Raw genomic sequence first — 20940 nt, forward strand, 5'->3', positions numbered from 1 at the left:
TTAAGCATCAAAATGAAAATCAATTTCATCATGCAATCTATTGGCAAAAATCTTGTAATAATTTTTTTATGGCAGTTGAAATATTATGTTTTATTTGGTTAAAATGTGCAAAAATTTATTTAAACAACTTTTTACCATTGCTACAGTGAACAGTAATCGAACCGTTGTGAACAGTAATTTGACCATTGTGAACAGTAATTCAACCATTGTAAACAATAATGATTATAAAAATGATTAGTTTGTTTTGAATATCTTGGGATGCTTATAAATACCATTCAAGGATGCTCCTAAAACAACCAAGAAGAAAGAATAAATTCATTTGAGTTAACATTTGTATTTTTACTTCTACATTATACTTGTGCTTTCATTTTTCTCTCAAAAGACTTTGATTATCATTCATATCATTTTGTTCAAATCTTGTGTTTATTATTGAGAAATCTTGTAATTAAGATATTCATCTCTTAGACTCTCTTTTGTATACATTTCTTGTATTTCCTAGCTTGTAAGCTAGAGGACTTACCGGGTATTGGTAGGAGGTTGTAATTCCTAGTGGTTTAAGTTAGAGGGTCTACTTGTGTATAAGTGGGAGATTTGTATTTCATAGCGGTTTATGCTAGAGGGCCTATCAAGTTTGGTAGAAGGTTTAGTGGATTGATTTGAAAATCTTTGGTGAGGAGTTAAGGTAGTGGCTTAGGTTTGATTTAGCTGAATCACTATATATCGTTTGTGTCATTCTTGCATTTTATTTTGGTTGTGCTTCATTGTTTTCTTGTTTAGTTTTCAAAACCTCTCAAAAAGTTATAAATTTGTCAATCAACCAATTCACCCCCCTCATGGTATGTGGTTCCATTACTATACGATTTATAAAACAATTGACATTAAATGATTAAAACCAAGATACTCAACAAATTTAAAAGGAAGTTTATAGTGATCATATGAATTATTGTTTCTCTAATAGTTTATTGTTCAAATTTTGCACCATCCCTCTCATAACCCGCAAATCTCTCCCTAAGAATTTGTCTATCATAAACCTATCAATGTAAAAAAATCAAATTTTGAACATGACCTCATTGTTGATAGGATGAAAGGTATGCTCACAAGGATGAGGGCCTTAGAGACAAGTCAAAAAACAAGCAATATGAGATTTGGATGGATAAGGGATCACTTCGAAGCATGATATATGGATACGAAGATACATTTATAGTCAGTAAATGTATCCAAGACTTGGAATGGAACTTCAATCTCATATCTCTGTTTGTGTTTTTCAAGTTCCATCCGCTCTCTAGGTACGCAAGAACTCCTACACAAATTATTTGAATATTTTTTTTTTATTTTTTTTGTTAAGACTAGCTTAAATATTAGAAGGCTGGTGTGAGAGACATTTTATGCTCCTAAGTGTATTCTATCTTGTAGTCTCTTGAGGACCTATAGTTTCTCAAATATTGAACTCTTATGTAGTTATAAATTTATTATTGTATATTAACAACAATAATTACAAATAGATATTGTAAGCATTTATGAACTCAAGATAATGTATTCCATTTATAAACTCAAATTTATTACAAATAATTATGAGTCACATAATTAATAAACTTAAATAATTAATAAATCAAACTTATTGCAAATAATTTATGGTCTACACAATTAATACACTCAAACAATTAATAAACCCAAGTTATTGCAAACAACTAACAAACTAAACTTATTATAAAGAAGCCCCAGGGGCATAGTCTGGTGGTCCTGGCGATCCCGTTTGAAGTTTGTTCCGTTATGTTTAGAGTGTTGTTTAATATAATTAATAAACAATTTATAGCTTAAATTGAAAAAGAAAATTGTAAATTGAAATGTAGCCATTTGTGGCTTAAATGTGTTCTTTCTGGCCCAACAGATTGATGAACGGGGGTGATTTTGGTAACGTTAAAGTTGTTTCAGTGATCAGAGTGGGGGGTGACGACACCTGCAAACACTCTGATGGTGAAGTGAGTAAGAGAGTTAATTGACAAAGTGTCGATGAGTTAAAAAGAATATACATTAGCATATGAACAACTTAGGTCATATGGAAGAAAAAAAGGGTTCCCTGACATATAAGTTGGCCTTGGGTGTTGTAGTGGGATGGGATGGAGATAATCGACATGGGCTAAACTTTCTAATGGAGGTGTGATGCTGACGAAACTTTTATTAAATGTTATATTAAATGTCAATGGAGCGGGAGTGTTTGCAAGTACAGGAGTAATGATGATAACTGTTGATAAATATGGGTATCGATAAAATAATTGTCCAAAGTGTATATAATATTATCTTTAAAGGAAGATTCCGCCTTCTAAATAGAGGTGTCAAAAGGGCCGGGCGGCCCGCGGGCCGCCCGGCCCAGCCCATGACGGGCCGGGCTTTGGCCCGGCCCGTCTAAGGGCCCGGCCCGGCCCGGCCCGTGGCCCGTTGGGCCCTTATGGGCCGGGCCCATGAGGCCTTTATGGGCCAGGAAGGCTCTTACTCATTTTTTTTTTAATTTTGTTATTATTTAGTAATTATTGATATTGGATATTAAAAAATTTAATTTCGCAATATATATAAATAATAACCATCAATTAATTTATTTAAAATTTTTAAGTTAAATTTTTTATATATTTAAATTATAAATAAACATTCTCCTTTTTATATGTACATTATTTTTCATATCAATTCACAAGAAAAATTATAAGGCATATAAATTAATGAAATAATATTTAAAACTTAAGAATTAAGATAGAAAATATTTTAAAAAGAAACAAATTAATTTTTATATATGTATATATTATATGTATTATTTTTAAAAAAAATATTTAAAAAAAAAGAAAAAAAAAAGGGCCGGGCCCACCGGGCCCGGCCCGTTAGGCCCTGTGGGCTAAGGGCCCGGCCCGGCCCTCTAGCCCACGGGCTGGCCCGGCCCCTTTGTAGGGGGGCCGTGGGCCGGGCCGGGCCCTATCAATGATAAAAGGGCCCGGCCCCGGCCCGGCCCTTTTAGTAAAAGGGCCGGCCCGGCCCGTTTAAAAAGCCCGTGGGCCGACTCGGGCCGGACCGGGCCGGGCCGGGCCGGCCCTTTTGACACCTATACTTCTAAATATAAAAGGTTGAACTAACTAGCTCTCAAAATACGACAAGCCAATTCGGAAATAAGAACACTAGAGCAAATTGATTTTTTTTTTTTATTAGAACCAGTAGAGAAAACGAACACTAGGAAGTTGGTATAGAAGATTAGGCTTGTTAGATGTGTATGAAATGGATGTGAAATTAAGAGATTGCATTTAACAGTCGTTATCAAATTGAAAATATCTTTTTTGACAAAAATCAAGCGGATGTGAAATTAAGTTTTCTAGAAACTAGAATTTCCTAACCACAATTTAGAATTTTATTATAATTTAATACAACATCTATGATTCTCAAGAAGCCACCAAAATGGACTTGTTCACACTAGTGTTCTATTTTAAACGTCATTCAGATAAGTTTTATGGAAAGTTTCATAGCTAAATATAGAAAAATTGTTTTTTTTTTCAAAAGTTAGTCAATACATTATAGTTTTTGCTAAAAGTGTAGTTATATAAGAATATAATGATATATTAAGAATTTTTTTTTAAAGGAAAAAGTAAGTGTTACTAAACATAGGCACATATCAATTTCTCATTCCAAATGTTCAAAATAAAGTTATATTCCATCTCCACCTTTCAATGGTTTACATATTATTATATAAAGATTCATTTTCATAAAAAATCTTATCAAAATAAAATCAATGTAGTTTAAAAGCTCACAAGAATATAGACTTGTAATATGTAGCCAAAAATAAATAAAATATTGATCCATGCCCCCAAAGATTCAAGCTAGTCGAAGACTCCCTGCATCCTTTTACCTCTCCCGGACACCCAACACTTTTTGTCATTCTCGTGGTGCCTTGGACCTTAAGCTCTTGACTAGAGTCGGCTTGAGTTTTTCTTTAAGATAAATAAATTTAATTGTTGTAATTAGACAAACAATAGAAACTTATGCAGTTTAAAAGCTCACAAGAATATAGACTGATAATATGCAGTAAAAAATAAATAAAATATTGATCCATGTCTCATATTCAAAAATTATATTCCTTTCATTCCACAATTTTCTCTTTATTGTTGTAAGATACACTCCTATATCTACATGTATCTACATTTTATAGAAGAAAAATATATTTGAGTGAGCTATACATTTGATATGTATTGTAGTTTCAATACATTTCAAATGTATCAAAACATTCATATATATATATATATAGCATGCATTTTTCAAATTATACTTAACCAACATATGTACAACTATTTTCCACATTTGTTATAAGATATTCAAAATAGCATTTATGAAGTCAAGTCATCACAGAAAATAATACAAGAAAAGTTTGATCATACCCCGTACGGTATGGCATAGACTAGTTTTACTTTTAGTTTCTTCCCCTTAGCTAAGGCCCTCCTTTCCTACCTAAAGCTTCTTCTTCTCCTTCTCTTAGCTTTCTTTCTTTTCTCTTCCAAAACTCACCTATGACCTTAAAAAATGATGAAAGACCACCATTCTTTCTCTTTTTTATAGACTCCAAATACCCATTCGTTTACTTGAATTACTTAAGAGTATGAGTACAAGAAGGGACAAATCCAAACATCTATGTTGAGGAAAGTTGAAATTTTAAAAAGTTTATTTAATAATATTTTTTATATAATTAATAATAGGATTTAGGTGAGTTTGGTCTTGGATTTATAATTTGTTTACTTATAAATGGATTATGATTGATAGTGGAGAGTTGTACATCATAAATTTTAAGGTGGACTGCAATTTTTTTTTAGATTAGATTATTATTATAAAATTTTCTTACGCTAAAAAATTAATTTTGGTAGTGAGTTATCCTCGAATTCAACCCAAAACAGCTCACTAGTAAATTTGCCCCCAAGTACAAGAACAAAAACGAAAACGAAGATACAAACATACATAAAATTGTAAGGGGACCCTACGTATATCCTCCCCATTGTCATTGCTACCTATCCGTTTCCGTAAACTAACTATATCCAAAATATTTTTTAAATTAAAAAAAATATTTAGAGAATAAAAATTAACATGGTACTTCACGTAATTCTTTTAATTTTTATTTAGTCAATTATGCTGCGAGTTGTACCGGAAGAAAAATTGTGTATCCAACTAAATGGTTCCACAAAAACCATTCCACAAGCCCCACGTATATAATACTTTGGGCAGAATACTATATATAACAAATATTGTGTTAGGGTCCACTTTCGGATATACTTACTAACATAAGATATTCGAAAGAATGTAATGACCCATTAGTGGGTCTAGAATATTTATTAAAATTTTATTTCGTACGTCATATTTTAGGGGTATCATTGGAATTAAATGTTGGGATTAATTATTTTTATATAAGGATATTAATTATTGGATTTAATATTTAAAATATTGGGATTAAAAGGCCATTAGCGAAAAAGTTACTTTAGTGAAAATATTATTTTTGAAATCAATGTATGGTGAATAGTTAAAGAGTGATTATGTGGATAATGGGTTTGGGCTAAGGGTTAAAAGGCCCAATAAAATTGAAGAGTTGAAATTCATTTATAAATTGGGTTGAGGCCATTGGACTTAAAATGAATTAAATATGTGTGTTATTTTATTTGGGGCCTAAGATGGAAGTGCACTATTTTATTTAATTGGGCCATTAATTTGGAATTGGGCTCATGTGTATAAAAGGTGGCATTATAATTAAATGAAAATGAGAAATGTGGCGAATGACAAAAAGGAACATGCTTTATGAAAAACGCGAGGGCAAAAAGGAGAATTTAATAATTGGTTTGATAAAGAAAGTGAGAAAGAAATAAGAAAATATCAAATGTTCAAATTGGGTTTAATGTCTTGTGTATGGTGTGTGCAAAAGAGAAGGGTAAAAGAGTAAATAGCCAAGGGGAGTGGTTGGCAACCCTCTCTCTCCATACCACCTTGCCTATTCTCCCTTCCTTCTTTGTCTCTCTCGTAAGCTCTCTCTTATTTTCTTCTCCTTCTTTGTTTCTTCTTCTTTTCTCTTCTTCTTCATTTGTTTCTTCATATTCTCTGTTTTCTATTTCTTTGGAGCTTCAAGTGGGCAGGAAATGCAGCGTTCGGGCAGTTTCTTGTCTTCTTCAGTTTTCATCAACAAAGCAAATTCTCCTTGCACTTTTATTTCATTTTGTGCAAGCTTTCTTCTCCTTTTCTCTTATTTTCTAATGCAAGGTATACCCTTATATTTAATCAAAGCTCTTGCTATCATCTCTTCAATGGTGGTTTTTGAAAACTTGTAGTTAAATGTATTAGTTCCATGTTTTTCTCAAATCTTGTTGATTTCCTTCAATGGTGTCATTGAGTCTTATTTTGGTCTATATGGGGCTTGTTTTCCCAATCTTTTATTCAAGGAATGGAAACTTGGGGTTAGGGTTTTGTTTGTGGGTGTTTGGGTGTTTGTTGTTCGTGGGTTTTCAGTTTCGTGTGAGTTTGGTTAACTATTCGAGCTGAAAATTTTGAAACATAATCCGTGTATTTCGAAACTTGTTCAAACAAAAACTTATATTTCAAATATATTTCAAAACTTGCTCAAACAAAAACTTATATTTTGAAACCTATACTTTATATTTTGAAACTTGCTCAATAGAAACTTATATTGCGAAACCTGTACACTGTATTTCGAAACTTACTCAACAGAAACTTATATTTTGAAATTTTGTACTCTTTAAACCATACTTTTTTTTTTTGATATCGAAATTAAGATCTATTTTTTTTTTTTGGTTGCAACCCTAACTTGATGAGCTTCGATTTGGTATAGGATTTGAACCATTTGGTAAACTATTGAGCTTATGGGATTCATTTGAAATGTATGCTTGATTTGTAGTTTTTTCTTTCCCTAAATTTGTTCAATCTTAAATTCTGGAAACAAATATTTCCACCTTGACCCGGTGATCAATATCATCAAATAATTGCACTTAATTGATATGGCGGAACCTATTTAAATGATGAATTGTGTGAAATAGGCAGGAACTTTAGTGGGTAAGAATCGAGGGTGTGTGAATGTTACTTGTTATAACTTTGCTTGTGGTTGCGTTACATTGCATTGTGTTACTATATTACTTCGGATTATGATGTTGGTCCATGGGTTGCATTCATGGGTCATATTTGTATGTGTTGGGAGTGTGAGCATTGACATGACACGGTTGACCTGTTGAGTGCTGACTTGTGTATGTTAAGCGAACATGTGTATTAGAGCATTCGTGTGTGTGAATTCTTAAGTAGGCGTAGCATGGCCTAATGCATGGCTTATGGGGGCCTTGCTATCACGTTAATATTGCAAAAGCCATTACATTCCTTATGTGCTGCATGTGCATGGCGGTGTGTTCACGTAATTATATCGTATGGTGGTGGTAGTGGTGGAATTGGTTTGTGATTGTGATGGGTAAGACTGTGGATTTGAGTCCCATAGCAACTGTATTTTGTGATGCATAAGATTAGGGGTTTGAGTCCCACAACAGCTTGTGATTATGATGAGTGCTTTGACACATGATGGCAACAGTGATGGATATGATATCTATGGAGGTGGTATGAGAGCCTTGGGCTCATGTGATTGATTTGGTAACCTATCCTTAGCTGCTGACAAGGTTGTATATCGGGTCTTGGACACCAGTGTATGCATTTATGTGGGGCTTAAAAATCATATATGTGCATTTATTTATTTATGTTATGGCTGGGTAATGTGTTATACAACCACATGGCATGGATTGTGTGTTGTTTATGTATATGAGAATGATGTGTGTTTCCATATACAACATGATATGCATGATGTTTAAGGAAAGTTTGGTCGTGTCCATTTTTTGTTGTTTCTATATACTTATTGAGCCTTGTGACTTACCTTGAAAATATGTTGATAAAATATAAGAAATTGTATTTTTTTGAGGATAATGTTGTCAAGTGTAGAAGGCATGAATCCAATTGATGTTTAGATATCGGGTAGTGATTTTTTCTTGGCTCTGAGTTATTCATGCCTTCATAGATTGATCTATTGTTGCTTCCATTTGCTATATACTTTCTGAGTCTTATGGCTTACCCTTACTTCTTTTATCATTCTAGGAAAGGGGAAGATAATTATTTGGGAGCGAGTCTCGGTTAGATGTGTACAGAGATATCCCAATCTAAAGATCCGTGGGTATAGTTTTGAGAGCGTGAGTAGAGTGTTTCATTTTGTATTTGAAGTCTTAGTGCCCTTTTATCCTAAAAATGTATAGGTGGTAAGCTCGAAATAATGATATAAAGAACGTTGTAATATTTATTTTGGCTTCTATTGATAGTGAGCAAATATGGAAATGAAAAGAAATTTTTGACAATTTTAAATGATTTTTGTATTTATATTCCATTTTGAATGGATCTTCTCTCGAACTTTCTATGCTAACGGGAAAATCCAAGAGTGGGGCTTGACAAAGAAGGTCCTTCCAAAATGGAATATAAAAATAGACAAATAAAAAACTTTTAAGATATAAATTGGCTCACTTCCACATGAGCAACATTCATTCTTATATCATTTCTTAAGGCTTTAAAACCTTTACATTTTTCAAAAATATACAAAGGCGCCAATACAATACAAAATATATGATATTATATATCAAATCAAATCTTATCGAGTTAGGGTCACAAAAAAAAAAGGAGGGGGGGATTTTAATTTTGATATCGGGAAAAAAAGTTATGGTCTAAAGAGTACAAGGTTTCGAATATAAGTTCCAGTTGAGTAAGTTTCGAAATACAGAATATATGTTTCAAAATATAAGTTTCTGTTTGATTAAGTTTTGAAATACATAGTACATGTTTTGAAATATAAGTTTCTGTTTGACCAAGTTTTGAAATATATGGATTATGTTTCAAAATTTTTAGCTTGAATAGTTGACCAAACTCACACGAAATTGAAAACCCACGAACAACAAACACCCAAAACACCTACAAACAAAATCCTAACTACCAAATTGCCATTCCTTGAGTAAAAGATGGGGAAAACAAGCCCCATAAAGACCAAAACAAGACTCAATGACACCATTGAAGGAAATCCACAAGATTTGAGAAAAACATAGAACTAATACGTTTAATTACAAGCTTTTAAAAAACACCATTGAAGAAATGATAGCAAGAGCTTGGATTAAATATAAGGGTATACCTTACACTAGAAGATAGAAGAAAATGAGAAGAAAGCTTACTTTTTGATGAAAAAGCTAAAGAGAGGAAAAAGCACTCAAAGAGCTCGAAATCTCCCCACTTGAGAGCTTGATTCCACCACACTAAGTGGAAGAAGAAGGGAAGAAGAAGATGATGAAAAAAAAGATGAAGGAAGCTATAGAGAGAAAGCAAGAAAATGGAGAGAAAGTGAAAAAGAAGATGAAAAGAAAAGAGAAACATGGGGGAGAATGGGCTACACGCCCATTCTTTAAGCACCCTATCTCCCAAATTTTCAATTTTGCCCCTTACACATAACACACACCCAACTTACTCGTGCCCTTAATGGTCTTTTGCTCATATTTCTCTTTTCTTTTCTCTTTTCTATATTCATTCTAATTTGTAATTTTCCATTTTACCATTAACTTTTCCCACACACACACATAGCATATAAACCCTTTTTGGACATTTTTCCTTTCATTATCTTTCCACTTTCCTGATTCATTCATTTTCCACAATATATATTAGACCTTTCGAGCCCAATCTCGGCCCTCCCCTTAGGCCCAATCTTGGTCGCTAGTCTGCCACGGTATCATTATGACTTCTACTGGATATCCGCGCGACCGTCTCAGATTCCATCCTCATTAATGGCGGATCTCATCTACATTAATGAGGGTCCTATCACCACCATGCTACCACCTGGGAACCTCCACCGATGCCGGATAGCTAGTCCCATCACCTACAAACGCATGACTCATGCATGCAGGAGGACGTCTCATCTTTCTATGTCAACCAGCTCTCTTCAGAGCCAAGGTATGTTTTGATCTATGACCTACTGATACACTGTCCTCCCTTACTCTCTTACTTATTCGACTGTCAGAGTACTTGCAGGTGCCAGCTGCCCCCCGGACAAACCCTTCGCCGGAGCCCGCGTCCCACCTCCGATCGTCCTCTTTTGGTCAGGAAAGAACATTTGGCGCCTACCATTGGGCTCGGTAAAACTTACCTACCCCATAATTTCACAAGAGCCTCTCAACCCAACTGCCTCACCTTACCATGGTGCAAGCCAGAAGCTACTCTACCTAGGAGCCAAATAACATCAACCATCTCCTGTAAAACCCAACTATCACGAAGGTCCTCCTCCAAACTGTCCAACAACTTCAGAACCAAGTCACTAAGTTAACCAGAAACCAACAACAAGTTCCAGGACTTCTGTCGGGAGCTCGACATCCACCAGGTCTTCACCTCAGTCGAACACCCTCAAACCAACAGCTAAGCAGAAGTCGCCAACAAGGTCATCTTAGCCGGTCTAAGAAACCGACTCGACGGTGCCAAAGGCACATGTCCAAAAGAACTCCCTATGGTGCTATCGTCGTACCATACCACAACTCAAACTTCGATTATAGAAACACCCTTTCGACTCACCTACAGGTCAGAGGCCATGATCCTTGTAGAGATTAAAGAACCTAGCCCTAGGCAACAACATTTTCGTGAAGATATCAATGATGAAAAATAGCGAGTCGTCCTTGACTTTATCCAGGAAACTAGAGACCAAGCCCAAATCCACGATTAGGCTGCCAAACAAAGAGTAGCTTGCAAATACAAGAAAGAGCAGCTCGGCAACGGAGCTTACCACTTGGCTGAACTCCCAATAAGGCCCCTGCCCAGGTCATGGAATGCGGCTAGCCTACGGAGATATTATATCTAAGCAACTATTTCCTTACCTTGAGCTTTCTTGGCTTAGCCCCGGCTTTGACTAACCTCGGCCATTCTCCTAGAAGCTAGCCTTGTATCAAACAGGTATTGGCAGACCCCGAGCTTCCTCGGTCTAGCCCTGGCCTCAAGCTTCCTCTGCCTTGACTAACCTCAGCCACTCTCCCAGAAGATAGCCTTGTATCAAACAGGCATTGACAGACATCGAGCTTCCTCGGTCTAGCCCTGGGCTCGAGTTTCCTTGGCCTAGCCCTGATCTTAAGTAACCTCAGCCACTCTCCCTAAAGATAGCCTTGTATCAAATAGGCATTGGCAAACCTCGAGCTTCCTAAGTCTAGCCTTGTCCTAGAGTAACCTCGGCCACTATCCCTGAATATAGCCTTGTATTAAACAGGCATTGACAGACCTCGAGCTTTCTCGATCTAACCCTAGCCTCAAGTAACCTCAGCCACTCTTCTCAAAGTTAGCCTTGTATCAAAGTGGCACAACATAAACAATTCTTAGGTCACCTTGGACTCACTCGACGCGCTAAATATAATGTACCCAAGAATTTGTCATTTTATTACTCGTAACTCATTCAATACAAGTATTAGTAGAACCTCCAGCCCGCTTCGATCCCTTCTTTACAGTGCTCTAGACCTAGGTCGACCCAGTTCGTCACAGGACCTCGAGCCCGCCTCGGTTCCCCCTTTTTGCAGTGCTCTGGACCTAGGTCGATGCGGTTCGTCATAGGACCTCAAACCCGTCTCTATCCCCCATTTGTAGTGCTCCGGACCTGAGTCAACGCGGTTCATCATAGGACCTCGACCTTGCCTCAGTCCCTTCTTTGTAGTGCTTCAGACCTAGGTTGACGCTATCTGTCACAGAACCTTGAGCCTGCCTCAGTCCCTTCTTTGTAGTGCTCCGGACCTAGGTCGACGTGATCCGTCACAGGACCTCGAGCTCGCCTCGGTCCCCCTTTTTGCAGTGCTCTGGACCTAGGTCAACGCGGTCTATCAAAGGACCTCGAGCCTGCCTTGGCCCCCCATTTTTTGTAGTGCTCCGAAAATAGGTCGACGCGGTCTGTCACAGGACCTCGAGCCCCTTCAATCCCCCATTTGTAGGGTTCCAAGTCTAGGTTGACGTTGTTCATCATAGGACTTCGAGCCCACCTCGATCGCCCTTTTGTAGTGCTCTAGACCTAGGCCGACGTGGTCCGTCATAGAACCTCGAGCTCGCCTCAATCCCATTTTTGTTGTGCTCCGGACTTAGGTCGATGAGGTCTGTCACAGAACCTCGAGCTCGCCTCGTCCCCCTTTTTACAGTGCTCCGAACTTACGTCGACGTGGTCTGTCACAGGACCTCGAGCCCCATTTTTGTAGTGCTCCGAACCTAGGTCGATGCGGCCCATCATAGGACGTTGAGCCCTCTTCAGTCCCCTATTTTTATAGTGCTCCAAACTTAGGCTGACGTGGTTTGTCACATGACCTCGAGCCCACCTTGGTTCCCTTTTTTGCAGTGCTTTAGACCTAGGTCGACGCGATCCGTCACAGGACCTCGAGCCCGTCTTAGTCCCCCATTTGCAGTGCTTTGGACCTAAGTTGACGCGGTTTGTCACAGGATCTTGAGCTTGCTTCAGTCCCTTCTTTGTAGTGCTCAGACATAGGTTGACGCGGTCCGTCATAGGACCTTGAGCCTGCCTCAGTCCCTTTTCTGTAGTAGTGCTCCAAACCTAGGTCGACGCGATCCGTACAGGACCTTGAGCCCACCTCCATTATAGGACCTCGAGCCCACCTCGGTCCTTCTTTCTGTAGTGCTTTGAACCTAGGTTGACACGGTCCGTCAAAGGACCTCGAGCCTGCCTCGACCCCCCATTTTTTGCAGTGCTCCAGAAATAGGTCGACGCAGTCCTTCACAGGATCTCGAGCCCGCCTCAGTCCCCAATTTGTAGGGCCTCAGATCTAGGTCGATGTTGTTCATCATAGGACCTCGAGCCCGCTTCGGTTTCCCTTTTGTAGTGCTCCGGACCTAGGTCAACGCGGTCCGTCACAGAACCTCGAGCTCGCCTCGGTCCCCTTTTTGCAATGCTCCAGACTTAGGTCGATGTGGTCCATTACAGGACCTCGAGCCCGCCTCAGTCCCCCTTTTTGTAATGCTCCAAACCTAGGTCGATGCGGTCCGTCATAGAACCTTGAGCCGGCCTCGGTCCCCCCTTTTTATAGTGCTCCGAACTTAGGCCGACATGGTTCGTCACATGACCTCAAGCCCATCTTGGTCTCCCTTTTTGCAGTGCTCCAGAGCCAGGTCGACGCGGTCCGTCACAGGACCTTAAGCTCGCCTCAGTCCCCCATTTGCAATGCTTCAAACCTAGGTCGACGTGGTCCTTCACAAGACCTCGAGCATGCCTCGGTCCCCCTTTTGTAGTGCTCCGAACCTAAGTCGATGAGGTTCGTCACAGGACCTCGAGCTCGCCTTAGTTCCCTCTTTGCAGTGCTCGGACTTAGGTTGACGCGGTCCGTCACAGGACCTCGAGCCTGCCTCGGTTTCCTTTTTTACAGTGCTCTGGACCTAGGTCGACGCTGTCCATCACAGGACCTTGGGCTCCCCTTTTTGCAGTGCTCCGAACCTAGGTCAACGCAGTCCGTCACAGGACCTCGGCTCGCCTTAGTTCCTCCTTTGTAGTGCTTCGGACCTAGGTCGACTCGGTCCATCACAGGACCTCTAGCTCGCCTCGATCCCCCCTTTGCAATACTCCGAACCTAGGTCAACGCGGTCCGTCACAGGACCTCGAGCTCGCTTCGATCCCTCTTTTTGCAGTGCTCTGAACCTAGGTTGACGGAGTTCGTCACAGGACATTGAGCCCACCTCGGTCCCCTCTTTGCAGTGCTCCAGACCTAGCTCAACGTGGTTCATCATAGGATCTCGAGTTTGCCTCGATCCCCCTTTTTGCAGTGCTCTTGAGCTAGGTCGACGCGGTCTGTCATAAGACTTTGAGCTCGCCTCGATCTCCCATTTGCAGTGCTCCAAACCTAGGTCGATGTAGTCCATCACAGGATCTCGTGCCCATTCTTTTGTAGTACTCCGGACCTAGGTTGACGTGGTCCATCATAGGACCTTGAGCCCGCCTCGGTCCTCCATTTGCAGTGCTTCGAACTTAGGTACGACTCTAAAGTTGTGCCTTGAATCAAACATTCAGCTCTCCAAAATTAGTACATGCAACAAAAATTGCCAAAGCCTTTATTTTCTAGCTCGAACACTCGTTCCTCAAGCATTCGACCTGGGTGGCTGTGGACCATGTTAGCCCAATCTCGACCCTCCCCTTAGACCCAATCTCGGTCCTCCCTTTGGACCAAGCCTTGGCCCAGCGCCAGCCTACCACGATATCATTATGACTTCCACTGGATATTCGCGTGGCTGTCTCAGATCCCATCTTCATTAATGACGGATCCCATCCACATTAATGAGGGTCTCGTTGCCACCATGCTACCATCTGGGAATCTCCACTAGCGCCGGATAGCTAATCCCATCACCTGCAAACGCACGACTCATGCATGTAGGAGGACGTCTCCCCCTTCTATATCAACTAGCTTTCTTCAGAGGTAAGGTATGTTCTAATCTCTGATCTATTGATACACTGTCCCCCTTACTCTCTTACTCATTCGACCATCGAAGTGCTTGCAGGTGCCAGCCCCCCCCCCCCCCCGACGGACCCGTCACCGAAGCCCATGCCCTACCTTCGATCGTCCTCTTTTGGTCAGAAAGGAACATATATATATATACATACATCTCATTAAATAAAACCCATATTTATACATGGCCCAAGCCCATTTAAAAGCCCAATTTATATTAGGCCCATGGAATTATTTTAAACCCACCACTTCTATTTGGCTTTAACCCTTGGCCTAAGTCCATTTTATAACACAACTTATGCTTTAATATTACACAAATACATTAATTTACTCACATGCAATGATCCCAACATATTATTTCCCATTAACTTGCCTCTTAGACCCCATATAAAATATTTTCTCGCTATTTAACCTCTTTAACAACCCATAAATTATTTTTGAAATTCATCAAATAAGGTTCACATGCAACACACTATATAAAAATATAATAAACATCTATGATGATCACTCAACAGGTCATTATATATTGGACATCTATTTATAGACCTAAAATCAGCTATAGATGTATATAGGAAATTCTATTCTAATCAAAAGATAATTTATGAGAATATTCCTCCAAATGAGATAAATCCCATTTAAAATCAAAATTTACAATATCTTAATCATAGTCAAATTCGAAATTATAATCACAATCAAATTAGAAGTCTCACTCTAGTCAAATTTAAATTTTAAATCATAGTTATGACAATAAAGTTGAAAGCAATCATGTGCAATGGTAAAACATGAAGGAATATGAAATCTAAAACATGCAACTGACGTTAAATGAATAAAACCAAGATGCTCAACAAATTTAAAAGAAAGTTTATTTATAATGATCATATGAATTATTGTTTCTCTAATAGCTTATTGATCAAATTTTGCACCATCCTTCCCATAACCCGCAAATGTCTCCCCAAGAATTTGTCCATCATGGACCTATCAATGTAAAAAAATCAAATTCTGAACACGACCTCATTGTTGATAGGATGGAAGGTAAGCTCAGAAGGATTAGAACATTAGAGACAAGTCAAAAAGCAAGTGGTATGAGACCTGGATGAATAAGAGATCACTTCAAAACATGATCTATGGATACGAAGATACATTTATAGTTAATAAATACATCCAAGACCTGGAATGGAACTTCAATCTCATATCTCTGTTTGTGTTTTTCAAGTTCCATCTCTGTTTGTGTTTTTCAAGTTCCATCTGCTCTTTAGGTACACAAGAGCTCACACACAAATTACTTGAATGCTTCTTTATTTTCTTATTACGACTAACTTAAGTATTAGAAGGATTGTGTGAAAGATACTTTATGCTCTTAATTGTTTTCTATCTTATAGTCTCTCGAACACACGTAGTTTCTCGAAAATTGAAGAATCTTTTATAATTATAAATTTATTATCGTATCTTGACAACAATAATTATAAATAGATATTACAAACATTTAGGAACACCAAATAATATATTCCATTTATAAACTCAAATTTATTACAAATAATTTATGAGTCGCATAATTAATAAACTTAAAAAATTAATAAATAAATCTTATTGCAAATAATTTATGGTCTACACAATTAATACACTCAAACAATTAATAAACCCGAACTACTGCAAACAACTAACAAACTAAACTTATTATAAAGAATTTATGTTTTATATAATTAATTAATAAACAATTTATGGCTTAAATTGAAATGTAGCAATTTGTGGCTTAAATGCAATATAATTAATTAGTCTCAGAGTAGATAAAGGTCTAAACAACTAAAAAACTCATTGAGTGGCTGTGTGAGTCTCTGACACTAAGGACAATAAGTTGGTCATGACGAAGAGGTAGTTGGTTGATGGATGAGGAAGGTATTAATATTGTAGAATAGAATAATCTGTCTAAAGTGTATATAATATTATCTTTAAAGGTAGATTCTGACTTTTAAATATAAAAGGTTGAACTAACTACCTCCCAAAATACGACAGGCCTTTAAATTGGTGTGCGCTCACCAATTTGGAAATAAAAACACCAAAGCAATTTGATTTTTTTTTTTTGGTTACAACCAATAGAGAAAACGAACACTAGGAAGCTGGTGGAAGAATAATGTTATATTTTTTGTGAAGCACCAAAAAAGACTCAAAGGTTGAGGGGTCATTTGACAACCGTGGGCTGCCCATTTGGGTGCCCATTGGAGGGCCATTTGACAGCCACCATTGGCCTAATTCAAAACCTTTGGCTTTTAGCTTTTGTTGCGTAGCTTGTAACTGTTTCTCTTGCACGATTTCATCCGAACCATTGCTGCTTCATTTATCTCGTGCCATCTCAGTCGTTCAGTTGCATTATTTATCACTCGCCTCGAGATTGATGATTTGATTAGGATAGACGAAAGAAAAGAGGGGTTTGGCCGAGAGTTGTCATTTAGGGTTTTTACTCTTTCTCTCTGTAAATTTCTATATAATTTTTCGTCTTCCTTTTGTCCATATGTGTTATCTGGTTTTTGATTCTAGGAAAGCTCCTAATCTGTTAGTGATTCTGAGCATTTTGGATAGAGAACCAGGGTTGCTTTTGTTTTGATCTTGTTATAATCGGATTGAGTATATATAGTGGAGTGAGCTCTTCTCACCGAAGCTCAAGTGGACATAACCCTTATTTGGGGTGAACCACTATAAATCGTGTGTCTCTTGATTCATTTATGTTTTTAATATCTATAGAGTTATGCTTATACTCTCAACCAGTTTTAGTTGTTATTATCAGTGTTTGATTTTGACTCTTTAAGGAGATTTGCTATCTCAGTTTATTCTTAATAAATAGGCTTGTTAGTTAGGTAAGAAACGGATGTGAAATTAAGAAATTGCATTTGGTAGTCGTTATCAAATTGAACAATTTAAGTTTTCTAGAAACTAGAATTTCTTAACCCCAATTTGGAATTTTATTATAATTTAATACAACGTCTATGATTCTCAAGAAGCCACCAAAATGGACTTGTTCACACTAGTGTTCTATTTTAAACGTCATTCAGACAAGTTTTGTGTGGAAAGTTTCAAAACTAGATATAGAAAAATTGTTTTTTTTGCCAAAAGCTAGTCAACACGTTCTAGTTTCTGGTGGAAATATAGTTAATAAGGATCTAACGATATATTAAGAATTCCATTTTAAAGCAAACAGTAAGTGTTACATCGATTTCTCATCCCAAACGTTCAAAACAAAGTTACATTATATCTCGACCTTTCAATGGTTTACGTATTATTATATAAAGATTCATTTTCATAAAAAATTCTATCAAAATGAAACCTATGTAGTATAAATGTTCACAAGAATATAAATATAACATCCCGTATCAAGCGATAGAAAGAATCGGAATAATTTACCCTAATGGGTCTACGCGAACTTTCCAAGGGGTTACCCATTCTTGGATTATCCCAGGTCAAGCATGCTTAACTTGGGAGTTCTTTACCTACATTCAGCCTAAAAAGTATCCAGCTGGTGTTGTTTTCTTCCTTACTTATTCTCGATATATACTATCATCTTCTGGGCTCATGAGGTATTACAATAAATTTATAATATGTAGCCAAAAATAAATAAAATATTGATCATATTCAAAAATATATTTGGGGTGAGCTATACATTTATAAAGTATTCATAAGCATTTATTATGTATTATTGTAGTTTCAATACATTTCAAATGTATCAAAACATTCACACACACATATATATAGATATATATAGCATGTATTTTTCAAAGAATACTTAAACTAACATATGTACAACTATTTTCAACAGTTGTTATAAGACATTCAAAACAACATTTGTGAAGTCAAGTCATCATACCAAACAATGCAAGAAAAGTTTGATCGTACTTCATAAGGTATGATATAGACTTGTTTTACTTTTAGTCTCTTCCGCTTAGCTAAGGCCTTCCTTTCCTTAGCTAAAGCTTTTCTTCTCATTCTCTAACTTTCTTTCTTTTCTCTTCCAAAACTCATCCATGACCTTACAAAATGATGGAAGACCACCATTCTTTCTGCTTTTTATAGACTCCAAATACCCATTCATCTACTTGAATTATTTAAGAGTATGAGTACAGCCAGGGTGGATCCAAAAATCGATGTTGAGAGAGATTAAAATTTTAAAAAGTTAATGTAATAAATTTTTTATGTAATTAATGATAGGATTTGGGTAGGTTATTTGGTCCTACCCAAATCCCCTAATATACTCTTAGCAATTAATAGTTGTTTCTTATCAAAACCAAGAAATAAGTGAGTTTCCTAAGAATTGGCAAGTCCCACTTGTGTTTTTTCTATCAATCTTACTTCCAGCAAAATTAATATCTGAATACCCAATTAATTCAAAAGAAGATCCTTTTGGATACCAAAGTCCTAGATCTTTTGTTCCTAAAAGATATATTTAAAGATTCTTTGTATAGCTGTTAAGTGTGATTTCTTAGGATTGGCTTGAAATCTAGCACATAAACATACACTTAATATTATGTCGGGTCTACTAGCTATTAAATAAAGTAAAGATCCTATTATTCCTCTAAATTTTTTTTGATAAACATCCTTCCCATTATCATCCTTGTTTAGCTTAGTTGAAGTACTCATGGGAGTTGGACTTACTTTATTTAATTCAAGCTCAAATTTCTTAAGAAGATCATTAATATATTTGGATTGATTTATAAATATTCCATCTTCTAATTGTTTTATTTGAAGACCTAGAAAATAATTCAATTCTCCCATCATACTCATCTCAAATTCTTTTTGCATACACTTAGCAAAATCTTTGCACATTTTCTCATTTGTGGCTCCAAAAATTATATCATCCGCATATATTTGAATTATGAGCATTTCATTTTCTTCATTTTTTATGAATAAAGTTTTATCTATTTTTTCTCTTGAGTAATTATTATCGAGAAGATACTTACTTAATCTTTCATACCAAGCTCTAGGAGCTTATTTTAATCCATATAAAGCTTTTGACAACCTATAAATATGGTTTGGATATTTATCATTTTCAAAATATGAAGGTTGTTCAACATATACTTCTTCATTTACGTATCCATTTAAAAAAGCATTTTTAACATCCATTTAGAAGAGTTTAAAATCTTTATAACAAGCAAAATCCAAAAACATTCTAATAGCTTCTAATCTAGCTACAGGGGCAAAAGTTTCATAAAAAATGATTCCTTCTTATTGATTATACTCTTGAGCAACAAGCCTTGCTTTATTTCTTATTACTATTCCAGATTCATCCATTTTATTTCTATACACCCATTTTATTCAAATAATAGAGTAATTTTTAGGTCTCGAAACTAATAACCAAACTTTATTTATCTCAAATTGACTTAATTCTTCTTGTATAGCCATCATCCAATTTTCATCATTTTCAGTCTCTTCAAACATCTTTGGTTCCAATTGAGACACAAATGCTAAATGTTCACATATATTTCTAATCGGTGACCTTGTTCTAACTCCTTCATTTGGATTACCTAAGATTTGCTCCTTATGATGATTTTGGATAAATTTCCATTCTTTAGGAAGATTACTTAAATCGTTTTGAGGGTTTTGAGTTTCTAATGAATTATTTTTTAACGACCCGTTTATTTTTGAATTAATGTGAATTTGGATGTAAGGAATTAATTGGAGAAAATTAAAATTGATCAAGTGAGTTTTGGTAATTATTTGAAATTATTTAAGGTCGTTAAGCAATATTTGGGGATTTAAGGGAAAATAATAGTTTATGTTATTTTGAGGAAATGGGTAATTAATTATTTTGTTTGAAAGTATTTATGAAAATAAAAAAAGATTAAAATAAATTGATTTGAGTTAATTTCTGAAAGTTGTTGGGGTTAAAGTGAAATTTTGGAAACTGAAAATGCCTTAAAAATAAATTTCTTGTGATGAGGAGTAAGGAGGGTTGTAGGTGAGATGGTTGGGGGTGCCAAGGAGGAGGGAAAGGTTGCGGGATTGAATCTGCGGCCAAGCAAAAATCAAAGTTGGGTTTTTAAATCCCAACTAGGCCCCAGGTAGCCCAGGCCCACGCTCGCGCGGCTTCGTGGGGATCCATTCGCGCCCAGGCGCTCGGGGCCATGGGAGCTGCATGTGCGTGACCGCCCAGCCATGCGGCCCCCATGTACGCCATACAAGGCCCTGCGTGGCCCTGCTGCGCGCCCAATCACTACTAAGTGTCCAAACATTTTTTTTCCCCTCCAGAATTTGATACCCTTTGCCCCCCACATTATTTCTACATTGTCCCTTCCCCTTGGCCTATAAATAGGCCATGGTATTGAGTGAGATGGGGAGATTTTGGGGGAAGGTTTTGGGGAAATTAGGAAGAATTTTGGAAGAATTAAGGGAAATTCTGGCCGTGTAAGTTTGGGTTGTAGCATAA

This window comes from Diospyros lotus, chromosome 10 (assembly GCF_014633365.1).
Source record: "Diospyros lotus cultivar Yz01 chromosome 10, ASM1463336v1, whole genome shotgun sequence".
In the NCBI taxonomy this organism is placed as follows: Eukaryota; Viridiplantae; Streptophyta; class Magnoliopsida; order Ericales; family Ebenaceae; genus Diospyros; species Diospyros lotus.